The sequence below is a fragment of the Cavia porcellus genome, unplaced genomic scaffold, assembly GCF_034190915.1.
Source record: "Cavia porcellus strain 051 isolate PalLab524CR breed Dunkin Hartley unplaced genomic scaffold, mCavPor4.1 scaffold_1, whole genome shotgun sequence".
Lineage (NCBI taxonomy): Eukaryota > Metazoa > Chordata > Mammalia > Rodentia > Caviidae > Cavia > Cavia porcellus.
Genome location: NW_026947484.1, coordinates 198,668,028 through 198,687,376, shown reverse-complemented (window position 1 = coordinate 198,687,376; position 19,349 = coordinate 198,668,028). Strand labels below are relative to the sequence as shown.

The 19,349-nt window shown below is 39.0% G+C and overlaps 1 protein-coding gene and 1 non-coding gene across 11 annotated transcripts in view; both read left to right on the top strand.

Annotated features, from left to right (window-relative positions):
- Positions 1 to 19,349, top strand: part of Dennd1a (DENN domain containing 1A) — a 489,363-nt gene that overhangs the window by 24,922 nt on the left and 445,092 nt on the right. The gene's annotated exons all lie outside the window — the stretch shown is intronic.
- On the top strand, positions 8,839 to 8,945 carry LOC111757095 (U6 spliceosomal RNA). The gene has a single exon (XR_002791479.1). It is a non-coding gene; the product is annotated as a U6 spliceosomal RNA (small nuclear RNA).

The following is a 19,349-nucleotide window of genomic DNA, read 5'->3' as shown; positions in this document are numbered from 1 at the left end:
CATTAGTCATTAGGAAGATGAAAATTAAGAACACGAGAAAGGCCCTGCATTGTGAACAGAAAGCCTAAAATTAAAAAGAAAGACAATATTAAGTATTGGTGAGGATGTAGAGCAAGGGCTGGTACATCCTCTTACCTCTTACATTGCTAGTGGGTTCAGAATTGAGCCCTGGTGTTCAAAAACAATCCATGTGGTCATTTTCCTGAGCTCTCCTCTCTCTTATCACCTTCTCACATCTCTGCCTCCTACCTTTTTGTTCTGCTAATCAGAATCTTGGAGCTTGGCTTCACCTGCTCAGCTGTGCACTTTGGTGATTGCATATGTAGTTCAGGCCTATCTTGGGATGATAGAGGAAAAGAAAATCATAGGTTTTTTTTTTTTTTTTCTCTTCCTCTTAAGGCTGCACCTTCTCTGAAGAGAAAGCTCCTTCCCGGATGCGTTAGATGCCTATAAAGTAGAATGCTGCTGCTTTTCCTCTCCTGGAGCCTGAACCAACTGGGTACTCCTGCAACTCACTCCTCTATCTATGTTATGCCCACTTCAGTTTTGGGGCTGCCTTGCTAAGTTGATGCTAACTTTGAGTTCTTGCTGAGTGATAATGGAAGAAAACAGTAGTAAACAATGGCAGGCAATGGTTTGGTGTATCTTTTATACCAGATTCATTAAATAGCACTCTATGCATTCTGCCCTGGTTTTATAGATGTGTTTTATGGCTGTGGAGAGATAGGGTAGAGTTTGCCTATTATATTTTATTTGGAACAAAAACTTGTAGATTTTCTTTTATATTTCTATGGGCTGCTTGAACGTGTAGGTTCTGTTGTTTTGGAAAATTCTCGGCTATTTGCAGACTAAAAACTGAGGGAAAATGGGCACCCTGAAAGTAAACAACATTGAAAGCAGCTTTCTAAAACTAGCTCTTGGTTGTTCTTCTGTCTTGTGGAATACTGATTAGTCTTATACTTCTCATATCTACCTTTTAGACTTTTATTTTTGTACTTCCTCTCTGACTGCTATTTTACATAGTTTTAAAAATTTCACTGCTTTTCTCTCTGGTTGTGTCTTCTACTGTTAAAGCCATTCATTGAGTTACTCATTCTTATTTTGAGAGATATTTTGTTCTTTTAAATTTTTGCTTGATCATGGTATGGTTTCTTATTCATTACTCAATCTCTTTTATTTCTTTAAGCTTGTTAAGTATTGATTTCTAGTCTTATCTGATAATTCCAATATCTGAAATCTTTGATGATCTGATTCTGCCAGTCTTTATTTCTGAGCCCATTATTTATGGTCTTGCTTCTTTAAAGGTTTTTCTGATTTTTGTCTATAAGCTCACATTTCTTGGAACTTTCTGTGAGAAACATTTTTGAGGCTGAGATTCAAAGGAAATTTCTGAGAGAAGATTTGCACTTTCTTTTGTTAATGTCCTTTGGACACTTTTAGTTTGGGAACATTTAAAGTTAAATTTTTGAGTTAAGATTTTCTGTTTTCTTTTTGGACCATTTAGTAGCAGTCCTGCAAGGGTTTTTTTGTGGTTGAACTTTCAGGGATATTTACTTTTTTTCACAGCCCAAATTTTGAAGCTGGTGATTTTTATTTCATTTCCTGAGGGGTGTGTGTGTGTGTGTGTGTGTGTGTGTGTGTGTGTTTGTGTGTGTATGAGAGAGGGCCAGAGCAAGAGTGAGAGTGTTTTTTTCTTGATTACCATTGTAGTTCCATTTTAAATGGTAGGAGAAGATGTCTTTTACATTCTCCTCATTAGCCTGAACCTGAGTTTTCCCTGGTGCTCCTTGAGCACCATTACACTAGGGGATTGAAGTTTGCATTTGGACTATGTAAATGACCAAAGGAGAAAGCTAATTTTTATGTTTTGGTGTTTTGCTAGCTTCCTATCCTTACTTAGTTCTTCTGAATCTTCCTTATTTTCTTGCAAGCACATCAGTGTATTTGAGAATATGGGAGAATCCATTATTTGTAGTTGTTTTCAATGGAGGATCAGAAATATGCTTAGCCTGGCATATTGCCGGAATGGAATTTGCAGCTACACTTTTCCCTGATTTCAGTCAAGCTGATTTAGGTACCCTTCTTCAGCCATCTCTGCTTTGCTCAGGCTATTTCCCCTGCATCTGGTCTCCTCTCTACCCACCAGATTTTGTTTGTCCCACATTTCTTTTCCTTCTCCGTGCCCAATTCATGATGCCTCTCAAGTGCTGTATGTAGTTCACTGGTTCTCAAGTGGCTGGGATGTTTGTAGTACTAAGAAGTTTTTTTTTTTTTTTTTTAAATAAATACACTATGTAGAACCACATAAAAGTGATTATCTCCTATTACCATACTTACTTTTTGAAAAATTACATTTTTTTTTTTTGTCTTTTTCCTTTTTATTGGTACCGGGGATCGAACTCACGACTGCCTGCTTGCAAGGCAGGTGCTTATGCCGCTGAGTTAAATCCCCAGCCCCTGAAAAATTACATTTTTACACCAAAAAAGGCAGGTAGAATATGAGGTGAGGTTGAGAATGGTTTTACAATTGAATTAAATATCTTTATGTGGAAAACACATAGTGCAGTCTCTGTTGCTTTCATTTGCTACTGACCATTGCAGGCTGTCCTCAGAAAATTTGGACCATAGCTTTAGCTTGGAATAATGTCTTCAGTTTACAAATGTACATCATTTTCCTTTACCAATTATGTGGCATCTAGTCATTTATTTCCTTATGGTAGATTTCCTTTGCCTGTTTGCCTTTACGTTTTATAATGTTTTGTCTCCTTACCTTGGTTGTAAACTCCTTGAGAGCCATTATCTTGTGTATATTTAGACTACTCATAATATGTGTTGAATGAGTTAAATTTAGGTGCTTCAGATGATGATTGAAATCTAGAAATATTGGGGCTGGGGATTTAGCTCAGCGGCATAAGCACCTGCCTTGCAAGCAGACATTTGAGTTCCATCCCCGGTACCGATAAAAAAGGAAAAAGACAAAAAAAAAAAAAAAAAAAAAAGAAATCTAGAAATATTTATAGAATATACACATTTGAGTGTATCACAGTTTTGAATGCTGTTTATTTCTCCAGGAAAAAAGTAAGTCTTGATATGAATCATGAGTCCCTTGCTTATCTGTGCTGGTCTCCTCAGGGATTTCATTCAGTTAACAAACTTACTGAGTGCTTGTTAAAAACCAGGTCTTTTGTTGGGGCCTGGAAATACAGAGATAAAGTGAAACAAGATTACCAGTCTAGTGGGTCATATGTACATATAAGTAGAAAGCATAGCAAGCCACCTGGGAAGCCTCATAATAGGGCTTTGAAACAAGTCTTCCCGAAATGTGGGGAGAGCATCTGAGTGTAGTGAGGGGGTAAGAGAAACCTCCAGGGGAGGGGCATTTGTTCATTCAGCACATCTCTTCAGTGCTGAGCTACTTGTCAAGCACTAGTCTAGATGCGCCTTGAATGAATAGGGCATTGTTAGAAAATGGAACACATTTTAGACAGGGATATGGTGATCAAGAACGCGTCCTTTGAAGTAAGAACAGACTGGGTTTGAGTTCATACATTGGCACTCTAGACACTTTTGCCTTTGGGCAAGCTATTTGCTTTTTAATGTCTACAGGGTAATTACTTTTGTTAAATGTTGCAGCTCCTCTGCACCCCAGTACTGTTTGTTATGTGGTTACAGTGAGGATGTAGTGTGGTAAATTCAAGCCTAGCACAGTGACACAGCCTGAGTGAAATAGCACAGTGAATAGCATAGTAAAATTAGATGTAGCTCAGTGGTAAATGTATGTATAAGGCACATAGTTGGGGGAAGCCTGGTGAGGAACTCAGCTGATCACAATACATGTGCATGTGTTGGAGTGGTGGACAGGTAAGCCAAGAGTGTGTGTCTCCACTTAATGGCAAATAGTCTTGTACGTCACGTTAATAACTTTTTTTTGTTTGAAAACCCTGGGCAGTGTTGGAGATTTGCCTTGTGTTTTTGTCTTACTTATTAGGTTGTGCAGTGGTGTTCTGAGCTTGGCTTCGTAGTTAGGAGAGTGGATCTCACGGGCCTGGATTTGGTCCTAGCTGCCTCATTTCCTAAGTGTCTGACTTTAGGCAACAGCTTTAAAGAATCAGTACCTTAGTTTCTTCACTGATACACTGGAGTGTAACCACATCCATCCTGTATGTTTGCTTTGTTTTGTCTGCATGTATGCTCTTTGAACTTTTGTTTTTAAAGCTGTGAAACATTTTGTCAGAGGAAATCTTATTTGAAATTTAGATAGAGAAGACAAAAGGAGGTCTGTTTGATGGGCCACTTTCATTTCCCTTCCCTCTGTGCTAGGGCCTCTGAGACACAACTGCCCTACACTAAACAGCGCTGCTCTCAAGCAGGTGAGAGTGTCTTTCATATGTGTCATTTGTGGAATTGAAGTTCAGGACAAAGAACTTTTTATCAGTTGGGAACTTGAGAAATTAGCATTGATGATCTAAATCTGTGTTTTGATGCAGAAATCCTGCACCTTTGTAATAATACCTAAAATATGACTTACTATTTTTGCAAACAGGGAAAAAGATTTAGAATGATGCCATTTTCAGTGACACGTAGATGTCAGAACTGGAGCGACCGTATGCCCCGTTTAGAGCTGAGGAAATTGAATTCCAGAGAGGGAAATCTTCTAGGGCCATGTGTAGATAGCACCTGCTCTCATTTCAGACTTCCTTGCCCACCGCCATCTCTTCTTTTTTGTTCAAAGTAGCACAGCTGGTTCCATGCCAGAACCAGGGCAGGCGAGCAGACAGTTTTCACCATTCTAGGACTGTGTTCTTTCAACTACAGTTATTTTTGCTCTTTCACAGTGTGGATTTTTGGCTTTCGTATTGACTCTCCTTGCTTTGAGGGGTTACTTGGTGAGTCTGTAGATTCATTTTTTATTCTTCAGTTGGACGTAAAGCTCTCTGTGCACCTGAGGTTCCTGGACTAAACTAGGTATTCTAAAAAAGCTTTTCCCATTCTTACAGGTTTTAGTAGCTGTGATTAATTAAGTACCATCCATCAGTAAAATGCAGAGGAGGTGATCTACATGAAATGTGTAGGTGTTTCAAATTAAAAATGAGCATTTTGTAATTTACTGGGGTGGGTAAGCAGACCTACTATAGCTGAAATTTTCATGTTTCCCTGTTTGTTAATACTCTCATGTTAACGAAACAGCAATTCCTCGAGTGGCATCTGTAGCAAGTCACTGAGAGTCTGGCCCTGAACTCTTGGCGTGAGGCTGCAGGGGTGCCCTCGGCGCCTCACAGCCTCTGGGCTCCTCTGCTCTCTCAGGAGCTCCGAGGGTGCTGGTGGTTTTCCCGTCTCCCTTCCTTTCTCCCAGTGAGCCCTTCCCACCTGCGAATGGCCTATTCCTTGTCAGTTTAAAGCACTGATACTTAAGTAAGTGGCTCCTACTTACGTAGGATGTCAGAATCAGGGCAGGGGGGATGACATGTTTTCTAGACTTCACCCAGACCTTCTGAATCAGAATCCCTGGGACCTGGGAATCTCTTATATTAAAAAAAAAGTATCTCAGGTGATGCTGGTGAGGGAGACCTGTGCTCCAGAACAGGTCTGTAAGCAACTTCAGCTCTGTGACACAGTTCCGGATTCTTTTTTTTTTTTTTTTAAAGCCAGTCAAATTTAGCAGTGGGGGGGTGGTATACCAACTTTAGTGATACTAATGTTAATAAGTTCTGATAACCCACTGCCATCGGACCAGCCAGTTCCGGATTCTTGAAGGAGAAAAAATCTGATTGACTTGGCTTTCAGATTTTTTTTTTTTTTTTATTTTTTAAAGTGAGTAAGAAAGTTCTTAGTTTTATTTATTTTTTTAAGTGATGGGTGAATTTACAGTAAGTCTCAAACTGTGTTCCTATGGGTGTTCCGTGAGTTGTTAAAACTGAATAAGGTTGGGTAGTTGCACCAAGTCACAGAAAATAAAGATTTAGGACAAAATAGCTCAAGTTTAGTCCATTTTTGTTGAGCAGAAATTCTTACTTTGACTCAGTAATATACCAGTTTTTCATGTGATGGCTTGTGCTTTTGGCAATCCAAGTCGATGGTTGAGATGTGGATACCACACCATTTGGGAAGGAGGACAAGAAACTCCAGGGAGATAAGCTGGAAATGCAGTAACTGCACACAGAAGAAGGGGAATGAAATAACTTCAATTTTAATTCCAAAGTCTCCTAGTAGTCTTCTTGTCTGAAATACAGACTTGTGTTTTATTTTTTTGAGACAGAGTCTTGCTAAGTAATTCAGGCAGGCCTTGGACTCATCATGTAGCCCTGGTTGGGTTGAACTCGCAGCAATCCTCCTGCCTCAGCCTCCGGAGAGCTGGAATTATAGGTGTGAGTCACCACCCCTGGCTGATTTTATTTCTTCCTTTTAAATCCATTTGCTTTTTTCTCTTTCTTTCACCCCCTTCCACCTTAGAAGTGTTTATTTTCTTTGTCTTGTTTCCAGTCTTAGAGGGAATGATTCAGTCTTTTGCTAGTAAGTACATATATTAACTGTAAGCTTTTTAATGGATGTCCACTGTCAAGTTGAGGACAATCTTCTTTATTTTTGGCTTTCTGCATTTTTTTCATGAATATGCATGGGATTTGGCATACACTTTTTATGCATCAATTTGTTATTTTTGTTCTTCAGTCTATTAATATGATAGATTATATTGATTGATATTCAAATATTGACCCAACCTGGCATCCCTAGTATAAATCCCACCTGGTCATGACCAACATTGTTGAATTCCTTTTGCTAAAAATTTTCTTAAGGAATTTTTTATGTGTATGTAAGAAACATTGGTCTGTAATGTATACTTGTGTTCTGTGTGAGTATGTGTGTTTGTTTTGGTGAGGCTGTTACTGTTTGCTACTGATTTGGGATTTGGGTAAATTGGTCATAAAATGTATTGGCAATTATTTCCTCTTTTTTCTGGAATATCTATAGTATTGGTGTTAATTCTTTAAATGTTTAGAATTTTCCAGTGAAACCATCTGTATCTAGTGAGATGATTACTAGACTTCTCTTATTTAGTCATTGTAGTCTCCTTTTGTAGATCCGTATTTCCACCTGGCTTTATTTTCTTTTTGCCTGAACAACTTCTTTTAATATTTCTTGTCGCATAGGTTTGGTGGTGATAAGTTCTTTTAGTGTATGTAATATATGAAACATCTTATTTTGCTTTCACTTTTGAAATACTCTCTAGAAATAGAATTCTTGGTTGTCATTTTTTTCTTTCAGTAGTTAAAAGGTGTTGCTGTGCTAGCTTCTCATCTGCCTTGTTTCTGACAGAAAATCTGCTGTCATTCTAATCTTTGATCCTCTTAATGTAATTTTTTTTGTGTGTGTATGCAGCTGCTTTTAAGATGTTACCTTTATCATTAGGTTTGAGCAATTTGTGTATGATATGAATAGGTTTTCCCTTGTTTGTCATGGATTTGAACTTTTGGACCTCTGCACTGATAGCTTTTATCAAATTTAGAAAGTTTTTGATAATTACTTCTTTCAAATATTTTTTTTCTGTCTTCGCTTCCGGGTTTGGAGATTCTAATTACCAATACATTAGGCTCCATGAAGTTGTCCCGCAGGTCACTGATGCTCTGTTTTGTTTTGTTTCTGATCCTCCCTCCTTCTATCCTGTTTTATTTTGGATACTTTCTGTAGTTATAGCTTCAAGTTCATTAGTCTTTTTTTCTGCAATATTTAATCTGTTGTTAATTCCATTTAGTGCACTTTCTATCTCATGGTATAGTCTTTAATCTGTAAATCTAGAAATTCAGTTCTGTTTTGTTTTGCAGACAGGGTATCACTGTGTATCCAAGGCTGGGCCTTGAACTCAGCTCACTAGATAGCCCAGACTGGCCTCAAACTCAAAGCAATCTTCTTGCCTCAGCCCCTTAAATGCTAGGGTTGTAGGCATATGCCACCATGTCCATCTAGTTTTGGTCATCTTTGACTCTTCTATAACTAACTTTTTGAACACACAGAATAATGTTACACAGTGTCCTTTTTGCTGATTCTAATTTGGATCCTCATCATGAATCATATTTTCCAGATTATTTGCATGCGTGGTGAGCTTTCATTGAATGCCAGCAATATATATTTTACCTTGTTGGATGCTGATATTTTTGTATTTTGTTATCATTCTTGGGCTTATTAAAGGCAATAATCTTGAGACAATCAGATTTACCTCATTTGTTTTCTATCTGTTAAGGGACCACTGTGCTTTGTGTTCTGACCTAGTGTCCTGAAAAGCATTGATAGATGGATAGATAGCTTTTTGGTTGTCAGAGAAGAAAGGATAAAACTTATTTCACCTTGCTTGAAGGTGTAATTCCACTAAATTGCCATAAATTTGTTTAAACTTTTGATGCCTGCTAAAAAGGTTACCATTTTAACGTTTGTTTTAAGTGTATGTTTCAAAGTCTTCCAAAGGGTGTTGTGATTTCTAAGTTGCCTCACATCTTGGCACATTTGAAAACTGTTTCACAGGGATTACCAAATCCAGTTGATCAGAATCACTTGGGAGAACAGATTCATAATCAGTAGATTATCCGAATCACTTTTCAGAAAATAGTTTCCCTGGACCCTAACCCTCTAACCTGGTGAATCAGTCTCTGTGTGTAGAACATGGGGTCTGAGTTTTACAGCGGTTCCCATGTAACTTAAACGTTCAGGGTAAGCGAAGTTATTAAGAGTATGAACTCTATGTTGGTTCGTGATCTATGTTGAAAAATCATTAAGGTCTGAATATGAAATAGGACTTTATGAAAGTGGGCTTCGAGAACTGCTTCAGAAAGAGGCAAGCATATTGGGAGAGTGTTCGCTTTGGCAGCACACATATATACCAAAATTGGAACGATACAGAGAACGTTAGTATGACCCTTGTGCAAGGATGTTCCATATATGTATTCTTATTTATTTTTACCTCAGCAGTACACAGATAGATCCTTTCAGAAAATGTTAATTATTTTTAGTCAGAGGAAGCCACACATCTCCTCTTGCTTGAGAAACTATTTAGATATCATGACACGTATTAAGCCTCTGAATATTTGAGGAATACTCGGGCAACTTGGACTCATTTTTTTTAAGCCTCTTAGTTTTGAGGATTTCTAGCATGGAATGGCTGGTACTGTATATGCGAGTTGTTTTATATATGAACAGTGTGTGGACCCTGACCTGAAGGAAGCACTGTAACTCACCTGTTCTTGTCAGTATCTAATTCAGTCACGTTGCTCTACTTCATCTAAATGATGGTTCATGAAGTTTTTCTCTGCCTGCCACATGTATGAGAGGAAAAAAAACGTTGGGAGAAGTGTGTTCAAAGCAAGGGGGGAATATTTTGAGGGGAATTATTAGCAAATGTCTTTCACTGCAATTAAATTTTTAAAGTTTAAACATTTGCCTGTTTTTTATGTCACACTTAATGAGTGCATTCTAGTGTATGCTGACTAGAGTACACACAGTTGTGTAGACTCAGTTATGTATCATAGTCATTGCATTAATTTAAAAAATAGAAGAGGATGGACTCTGGAGCATTGCTGCCTGCGTTCCGGACTTGCTGCTTTTCTTACAGTCTATGTGACCGTGGCCCACTGTCTTAACTTCCTTAGATTTGTTTCCTGCTCTGTGAAACTTTCATAGGGCTTTTGGAACAGTTAATAAGATAATACATGAAAAATTCTTATAGCAATACCTGATAGATAGTTGAATGTTAATTACTGCACAAGGTTTAGAAACTATTTGTTCTTACACAGAGTATGCACTTTTATTAAGCAGAATAATGGTAATAACTTTTCTCTCGTAGACTTGGTGTGATGATTACACGAGGAAGAACATTAAAGTAAGTCAGCTGTGACTTACAGGAGTTATTGTGCATATTTCTGTAAATAGCTTCATGAACTCTCTGAAATTTATATGTAAAAAACTTCAGTGTAATTTCAGTACATTTTTTTTGAGAAGGTGGTGGTTTTCTGGGAACAAGTTAGAAGAGTCTGTGCCCACCCTGCCATTCCTTCAGCCCCCTCTACTATTAAGATGTGGTACAGTGGCCTGCAATCGTGGAAAGAATTTGGTGAATTGAAGTACCACTGTAACCAAAATAATCATGAGTAATTTTTGGATAGTCACTATGGTGGAAAGGCATAGGTTTTGGAATTTTAAAATCAGTGTTTAGCTGTAGTCTTTATTTCCCAGCCTCTGTTTCCTTTAGTCTACCATAGGGAAAATGTCCCACTATCTAATAAAGTTTTAACAATCAGTGTCAGAAATTTATGAGACTTCCAAGTTATCCATACAGTGTTATATGCATATTTATATTGTTACTGACTGAGGGCTTATATCCTGAGTTGTATATCCAGGGACTTGATTTTCATACATTACTGTGATTCAGTCTTTTTTGCTTTGTAGAGGGAGAAACCTTTTTTTCTTTAATTTTGGTGCATGTGAAATTTTTTTTCTGACTGTGCAATCTACCTTTTTCTAAAGCTCCTTATTTCCTCAAATAGTTTCCTTTTTGCTAATTCCTGATTTGCTTTTAGTAACAGTATTTATAATCTTAATAGTTTCAGTCTTCGAAATATATAGTAAATGTAGGTTACTTGCAAGTCCTGTCATTGGTTAAGGTGGAGACATTTTAGTTTTTCTAATAAATAGTAATACCTTCTACTCTGATTTAGCACCTCTTAGTTTTTAAAGCACTTTCTCTCATTTGATATTTGAAAGAACTTTGCAGATGAGTAGAATACGTTTTACTTCTTTACAGTAGAAGAACCTCATCTATGAGCAGTTAAGTACTTGTTGTAATCTACCTGGAATTTGAACCTAAGCCTTCTGATGTTTAGTCAGGGGTTTATTACATAAACCACACATCATGGTTGTGAGGGCATTCTGGTAAAGGGCAGATCAGGGAAATTAGTATTAATGAAAGATTTAAAAAAAATAACCAGTATGGTATAAAGCACTTTTTGAAAGAAAAAAGTACCAGTTTAAAGTGGGATGCTGGCTCAGTGCTCTACCAGCTCCTGAGCACTTCAGTTTGCTTTTCCTGTAAACATGGGCATTCTCCTACGTAATTACAGTATAGGTACGACTATCAAAGTTGGGAATTTGACACTGTTTTGTTGCTACATCTAATCTTTAGACCCTATTCAGGTTTCAGTAGTAGTCTCAGTAACATCCTCGACAGCCAGAGGCTCCAGTTCAGAGTCACACACTTAATAAGTTGTCCCGGTCTCTTTACTTTTCTTCTGTCTGGAAGAGCTCTTCATTCTTTCTTTCTTTCTTTTTGTTTTGTTGAAGATCGTGACACTTTGAAGACAAAGGCCAGATATTTTTAGAAGGTTCCTCCTGTTGGAGTTTGTTTCTCAGTTTAAGCATCTCTGACAGATGATAGGGTGTCAGAGAAGGAATGCTGTGTGTGCTCTTTCCATTGCACTCTAGAACTTTGTCTCATTAGTAATAGTGACTTGATTCAGGTAGGTTTTGCCAAACTTCACTGAAAAGTTACTTTTTTCTTCCTTATGTTTGGGGAGTATTTCCTGGGGTGCTACTTTGAAAATATGACAATATTCAGTTGTATTGATCAGCTTTGGTGTTGCTGGGACAAAAATACCTAACACCCACTACTGAGAGGAGGAGAGATTTATTTCCTCACAGTTTTTGAAGTTTCAGTTCCCGGTCAATAGACTGCATGGCAGGAACATCATGGTGGAAGGGCAGTATAAAGCAGGGCTACTCGCTTCTTGGCAGTCAGGAAGCAGAGAAGAGGGAAAGAATGCCAGCCGCAGACACTGACCTATTTCCTCCCACTGGGCCCTGCCTCCTATCGCACATGAAGCTATGGATACAATCACTTATGGTCCACATTGATAAATATGGACTTGTGTCCTGTTTTATTTAGTGTGCAGGCTGTCATTATTATATATTTTTGAGACAGGGTCTTCCTATGTTGTTCAGGCTGGCCTTGAACTCACTGTGTAGCCCAGGCTGGCCTCTAACCCCTGGCAATCCTCCTGATTCAGCCTCCCAAGTGCTGGGATTACAGGTATGTGCCACCACACCTGGCACATTATTGATTTTGATGCTCAGATTATCCTGCATTTGACTAGTGAAGCCCCTTCAGCTTAGCTCCTGTGTCCTTTTGACATGACCTCATCATTCTTTGAGTACTTCTTTGCCTTCCAAGCCCGTTTTGTACTTTCTCTGTTTAGACTAGATTTAGCTATTTCTCCAAAAAGCCTTGTTTCTTTTAGAGGAGAATTGTACAGTGATGCCTTAGTGCTGTCATTAATTGGCTCAGGGGGGTATGATGAATGCCAAAAAGGTGAGCACCAAATACACTATTTTATTTGGGCAAGGTACTGAGTCATGAGGCAGTCAGCACTGATAAATTCTTGCTTGCATGGGAGTCCCAGACAAATGAGAAGTAGCAAGACAAAGTGTACAAATACCAAATTCCATGAGGTTCAGAGTAGTCAAATACTCAGATATGACTGTATTTAGAAGCTAAGGTTTGCGTGCTAGGAGTACTCATTGCTATGGGGTGTTGTTGCTCCCAGCCCCTCTCAGAGACAAGCAAGGAAATATGTGTGTGTTGGAAGCAATTACATTTCATTTCTCTGTTAATCTGTATAATTGAAAGCCTTGAGTTCATACTTGTATTTCCATTTCAAGTCTAAATCCATAGAAGCTGGGCTAATTTTCTGTTAACTTCAACTCAGAGAAGTCAGGCTCCAAGGTGCCCTCTTTACATCTTCGACATGGATTGGGCACAGTGTTCCTTCACTGTGTAGCCTAGTGGGTGCACTTCTCTTTCACCATGCTTTCTTGAGATTTCAGTGACTGTGCTGTTGTTTCCAAAGCCTCTCTCCTCCCACTACCCTAGTTGTGGGGATCATTCCACCCTTGCTTCTTGGAGAATCCCCTCATGTCTGTCTGGGCTTCCACAGCTGCCCTTGTAAGATGTGCTCCTCACTCTGTCTGGTTCTGACACTTTGTGTTGGTCTGCCCTTTTGTGGGAGGCCCTCTCCACATCCTGTCTGAGCTTCAGCACCTAGATCTTGCTGTCCCATGTGTGAACACCCTTCTTACCCTGCCTAGTCTCCAACTGTCCATACCAGCTTATTCTCTGAATGAATGTTTGCCTTATCCATTTGGATTGGAGATCTCAGGCCAGGTCACCACCCCTCAGCATGGGTGTCCTCTACCCTTCTTATGTGCTGACATCTTTTGTCCTGTCACTGCTTCCTCACCTGCTTTGGCACTCCCCACTCTGGCCTATCCCTAGTGGACATCTACTTTGCCCTGCCTGCTTAATAGCTTTAGGATGAAATTGTTCAGAAAGTGAAGAGGACAGATTAGGGAGCGGGAGGTTTTATAATTTTTTAAAGGACAAATGTGTTCATTGTTAATGAACCACAGATATTATCTTTGTAAATATTTTTTTATTATTGAAGAGCCAAGATTTTATGCTACAAATTATCCTAGCAGAGAATTATTAAAACTGTCCAGAACACTGCAGAGGGAGAGCCTTTGTGTCTCTGAAATGCAGCTAAACCTCTTCCCCGGTGAACTTGCCTGCACATTATGGTCTACGAATCATTCCACAGCAGCGTATAGATGGCAAAACTTTTAACTCCATTCATAGTAGTGTCTGTGTATCTTTATTAATCTGATCCTGAGAACATTATTAGAAACGAAAAGTAAAGTGTAAAGTCTTAAAACAACTTGTTTGTATAATTACACGACTAAGTTAATCACTTTTAACAAGTCTCAACAAAGACTGCATTTTCCTATGAAGGTGTTAACTTGTTATAGGTTAGAAAGCACCCTTTGATACAACATTTTCAGCCTGGAAAGACGGCTTTAATTTGAGAGTCCACTGAAACAAATGAAGACTTGTTGGAAATATTAACACTACCTTTTCTGCTTTTTTAGCTCAAAGGTATCAATGTTTATTAGGTAATGTTTGCCAGCATGTTCTGAGGTATATACAATTTTTGTTGACCATGTTATCAACTTCAAAACAGTGCAGTTGGTATGGATTTTGAAACATCATACCTTAGTCCCCCCAACCCCCAGCATCTAAGTTTCTAACTAAAGAAGCACTGTGCTGAGGCTGGCTTCAGGCTGTGTAGGCTGTAAAATGAGGGGTTCTAATACGGAATGTATTTCAGGTCCATAGCTCTTACACTTTCTAAAAAATTTTAATGTTATACAAATAGATATTAATAAGGAAAATATAAAAGAGCACACTTCTGTGAAAATAAAAATGAAATTTCATAAAGGACAAGGGCTGAACATTGTGGCATGGTTACCCTATGCGGGCCCAATTCCTTTTATGAGGAGACGGTGTCACATTTTTCTTGTAATCTCCTAATATGTTGTAATTGAAGAAAAGTAGATCCTAATTGAAAGCTGATGATCCAGCAGTGTGATCAATAGCTTGATGCTTAGGGAAAAAAAAGCAACTATTAAGCTGTCCTGCTGCCTGAATGTTGTCGAAGCCTTTGTCTGTCTCATGACTTCAAGCTGAGTGTACTTAATCATTTAGAGAACATGGCCCTAAGCACTGAGTGAAGCCCTTCCCACGAGTCACTGAGAATTGAGTTTAACAGAGAGGTAGTGAATACAAATGCTCTTAGCTTACAGTTCAGCCTTCTTTCTCCCAGAAGCAAGAACTGAGCACACTTCCCTTCTTTCAAATACATGTGAGCTTTTTGTGTCTGTCATTTTTCTATATTTTAAGAGTTGAAGCTATTGTCAGCAATGTAACTTATTTGATAACATAGACTCCAAAGGAAAACATCTTTAGAAAGTGATAGTCAGGTGAAAGTGGTGTGTATTCTGTAAATTACTTTTCACCAGAGAAATAGAAGCTGGAAACTACCTATTAGAGATGTTGGAGGAAAACTCTTTCATGAAACATTGTCAGGTGTCAGGTGTCAGGTGTTGGACTAGGGTTATGAGAAAGCACCTTTGGTACCCTCAAGGAGCTACTAGTCTGGTAGGGCAGGCAGATAGTTAGCCAGAGACACACTTAGTTTTCAAGCTTGTCTGTGCTTTGGAGTACATTGAGGTTAAAAAAAAATACTGATGCGTGGGAATTCTGCAGGTTTAATTGGCCTGGGGTATAACCTGGGCATCAGGAGTTTTCAAAGCTCGCCAGGTAACTGTAATTGCCCACAGATTGAATGTGATTGGAGCCTCCGAAGTGGGAAGCAAATGGTGTCGTGGGGGTGTGCAGGAGAGACCGTTAAGCCAGGTTGGGGGATGTGTGCACATGGGGTAAGGGACAGGGAAAGCTTCCCAGAGAGGAGGAGATGCCCTAGCTGAGGCTTGATGGATGGATGAGCTCCCCAAGTGAAAAAGTCTCGAAGGACTTTTGCAGGAAAGCAGCTGAATAATGTAGAACAGGGAAGTGGTTGGTGTCTTGGAGTTGGTTCATGTTCGTTCTATGCTTCCTCGCTTTGTCTTTAGCCAGTTTGTCCTCTTTGAGCTTTAGAGTCCTCTTCTGTAGTCTGGGGTTAATGTTTCTTTCTGGGTGTTGAGGCTTAACTCAGATAATGCACGTGAAGTGCTTAGGATCCTGCTTGGCACAGAGGAAACACTGAATAAGTGATGACAGTAATATGGTGATGGTATTATTATCTGACAAGTGGAGCATGGTTTGTTTAGAGAGCTACAGGTGGTTTTGTGTGGCTGAATCTTAGGGTGCAGGACTGCAGAAGGTGGTAGTGGGTGGCAAAAACATAGGCTTGACAGGTGGGCAGGTTTCCAGTTCTTTTCAGTGTATAAGAATATGAGGCAATTAATAATGGGGTATCAAGGCAGAACCAGGACATTTCCATGGTAATAGATTAAGATATATCACAAAAGGTTCTGGGAAAACTTGGGTCTGTGTTGGAAAATTGGCTCAATATGATATTTTCAGAATCTTTATGTGTTCTAAATTAGTAGTGAGTGTTAATAGGACTGAAATAGGATTTTTCAGTTTCTTTACCCAAGTAGTTAAAACTGTTGAGTGTCTTGAGTAGTAGTGTCAAGGTAGCCTAAAGATCTGCTAGAAATTGTTGGTCTAAGTGTTTATAGGCTTAATGAAGATATTAAGTGTTGCTTGGCCATTTGCGTTTAGAGGAGACACTTTTTAATTTAATTTCTGATTTGCAAAGAAATAGCAAATGTTCCATCTGCATAGGCTTCACTGCCTTAAAATAACTTATTATATTTGTTGGTATGTTATATAACTTGTCACAACATTAGTCACCACTTCTTCCATAAGGCAACATGTAAACGAACATGGATAAGCATGACTATAACTTATAATTATAGACCAGTTTGTTCTTAGCATTTTAGTCAGCTTTTTGCTTGCTTGCTTGCTTTTTGAGAGACTGTTATAATTCTTGGCTCCATGTACTAGAACTCTGCCAGCTATTTGAACTGAGTAAGAATCTTAGGTAGCTTATTTATTACTCCTTAGAGTGAGGCAGAAACCATGGATAGTCATAGAAAAGAGGTGTAAACTTCATTGTTTCTACAAATGCCTTTCCCCCCTTTGAAATTTTATTGCAAAAGCACTGTTGAAAGGATGAATTGTTGAGGTATACTCTATGTTCATTTTATCTTGTATGTACTAACTTATTCGGAAGAATTCTATTTAACCAGATTAGTGGGTCTTAAAAGTGTGGTCCCCAGTCCAGCAGCATCAGTATATGTTAGGAATGTCTGAGGTTGGTAAGTGAAGTGCTAAATTGGGACCTACTCCAAAAATTCTAGACGTGGAGTTATGATGTAGGAGATAGGGTGTGGCAAAGGTGGCTGGGGAAATAAGCAGGGCCTGTCAATTACAAGATCACAGGACAGTGTCAAATAATTCCCAGGAGTTTGTATGTGAAACTTCTTGTGGGCTCCCAGGAGAGGTGGATGGCATAGAAGAGAGGGACCCATGAGAATCTTCACAGTGGCCTACCCTGCATGTTCTGGATACAGGGTGTGCTTTTATTTTTGTTTTTATACTTTCTTTTGTTGGACCCAAGTTTGCTCTACAGAGCCAGTTCTTCCTTTATCCCTTCATTCCTCAGTGTTTGATAAGCTTTGGTACTGTTTTTGGCTTGCCTTGTCCAATTCTTTAATACTTAGATCTAAGGTAAGCCATTTCTGAAGTAACTTACCTCACAGAAGTAGGAAGTCTATCATTTAACTGTTGCCTGCTAAAGTCTGAGAGTCACAGAGCTCTAGGACCATACCTGTCATTTACTGAAATCTTGTATCCCTTAGGAAGGTTAGTTCGTACTCTCTTCATTCCTTCTACCCGATATTTATTTGGTCAGGTACCAGGAAAATAATGCTAGGGATGAGAGACAAAATCCCAACTCTCTAGCACTTACCATTTAGAAAGGAAGATTGCCTATAACTAAAGTTGGAATAGGTATAAGGTACAATTAGATAATAGTCTGTTGGAGAAGGATTTTTTGAGAATGCCAAGTATAGATGAGTTTTGAATTACCTATGTAAGATCAGTGTAGGGGCTGGGCATTTAGCTCAGCGGGATAAGCGCCTGCCCTGCAAGCAGGCAGTCGTGAGTTCGATCCCCAGTACCGATAAAAAATCAGTGTAAAGGAATGGGTTGGGTTTGGGAAGCAGAGAAAAGCCAGTGTGACTGGTTCAGTGGGCAGTGGGAGAGATCTGAAATGAAGTCCAACAGTTAGCTAGAGGCCCGGTCAGGCAGGTTGTGTATAGATTTATTTCCCTCCCCCATTGTTTAAATCATGGTAAATTACATGTAGAGTTTTCCATCCTTTTTTAAAGTGTATGTATCAGGGTTTTGTTGTGCAGCCATCATACCATCCATCTCCAGAACTAGAAGTTTGATTGAAGTTGAGTGTGTGGTCTCCGAGGAAGTTTGAGCACGAGACTGACATCAGCTGAGTTTAACAACCAAAAGATTACTGACTGATAAATTGAGTGTGATGGGATGGAGCAAAGGGTGGGAGCAGGGAGACCAGTCAGGAGAGTAGTACAGTAACCGAGAAGAGATGATGGTGGTCTGCTGAGAATGGTAGTATTGAGGGTGCTTAGAAGCACTGAGATTCTGGATAGATTCTGGGTGATGGTAGAGTCAATAGAATTTGCTGATTGGTTGATTATGGCATATAAAGCAAAGAGGATTCAAGGGTAATGAATGTTGTTAGATCAAATAACTGATAGCGTTCAGGAGGTGCTGGTTTGGTACGTTAAATCTGACATGCTTCATAGATACGAAGTGGGGATGTTGAGTGGGCTAAAGGAATCTGAAGTCAGGTAGGGAACATGAGTTCAGGGCTGGTCAGCATATGCATGATAATTATAGCCATGCGATTCAATGAGATCATCTAAGTAGTGAGTGTAGACAGGGAAGATCCTTGACTGAATTTGAGAGCAGGAAAGTTTATAAAAAAAAGGAGTTAGCAAAGAGAAGTGGTAAGGAATGAAAAGAACCAACCGAGTGAAGTGCTGACAGGAAAGAGAAGTATTTGAAGAACTGAGGCAAATTGACTGGCTGTGTCCCAAGCTCCCGAGGAGCCAAGACAAATGCTGAAAACTGTGCAATTATCATATTTTATCAATATGGAGGTCTTTGGTGACCGTGACAAGTTGTTTCAGTGGTACTATAGGTTCAGGAGCCTGGTTGAAGTGTGCTAGAGAAAGAGAAAAGAAGCAGAGATAATTAATATAAGGTTGGGACATTCTTTGCTTTGAGAGACAGCAGGTTTGTACAAAGCTTCTTGTGATGCAGGTTGGTGCATTTTAAAATTTGACTCGTAGCAGATTCACATGGCTATGTTCAATATTTCCGTTTTTACAGTGTGTAAAAATAAAATTTAAAAATCGGAGTTTCAGTTAAAAAAGAGTATGGAAGGTCTGGATAACCTATATCAAATCCTAGGGACCTACTGTAGAACACATTTTAAAAACTGTTTTCTTAGATAAACCTGAGATATTTTTAGGTAATAGGTGCACCTTGGATCATACTTTTAGGTCAGATAAATCTGGTACACATACTTAAATATTGTGTTATTTCTCTTGTGTGAGAAACCGAAAGGATAAATAAGGACCAAAATAGATGATGGATATTGGGAAGTAGGAAGAAAATGTTCTGATGGGAAGGGGAACATGGAAAGTGGGGAGTGGTAAGGGAAGGAAGGGAGAAAAGGAAAACAAAAGGGAATAAAAGGAAAGAAATAGAAATAAAGATTTTGTAAATAAAGAGGGGAACAAGGGTTGAAGGGAGGGAGGGGAATGGGGGAAAAAAGAGTCAAGATGTATTACGTATAGGTACAAATACTCTGATG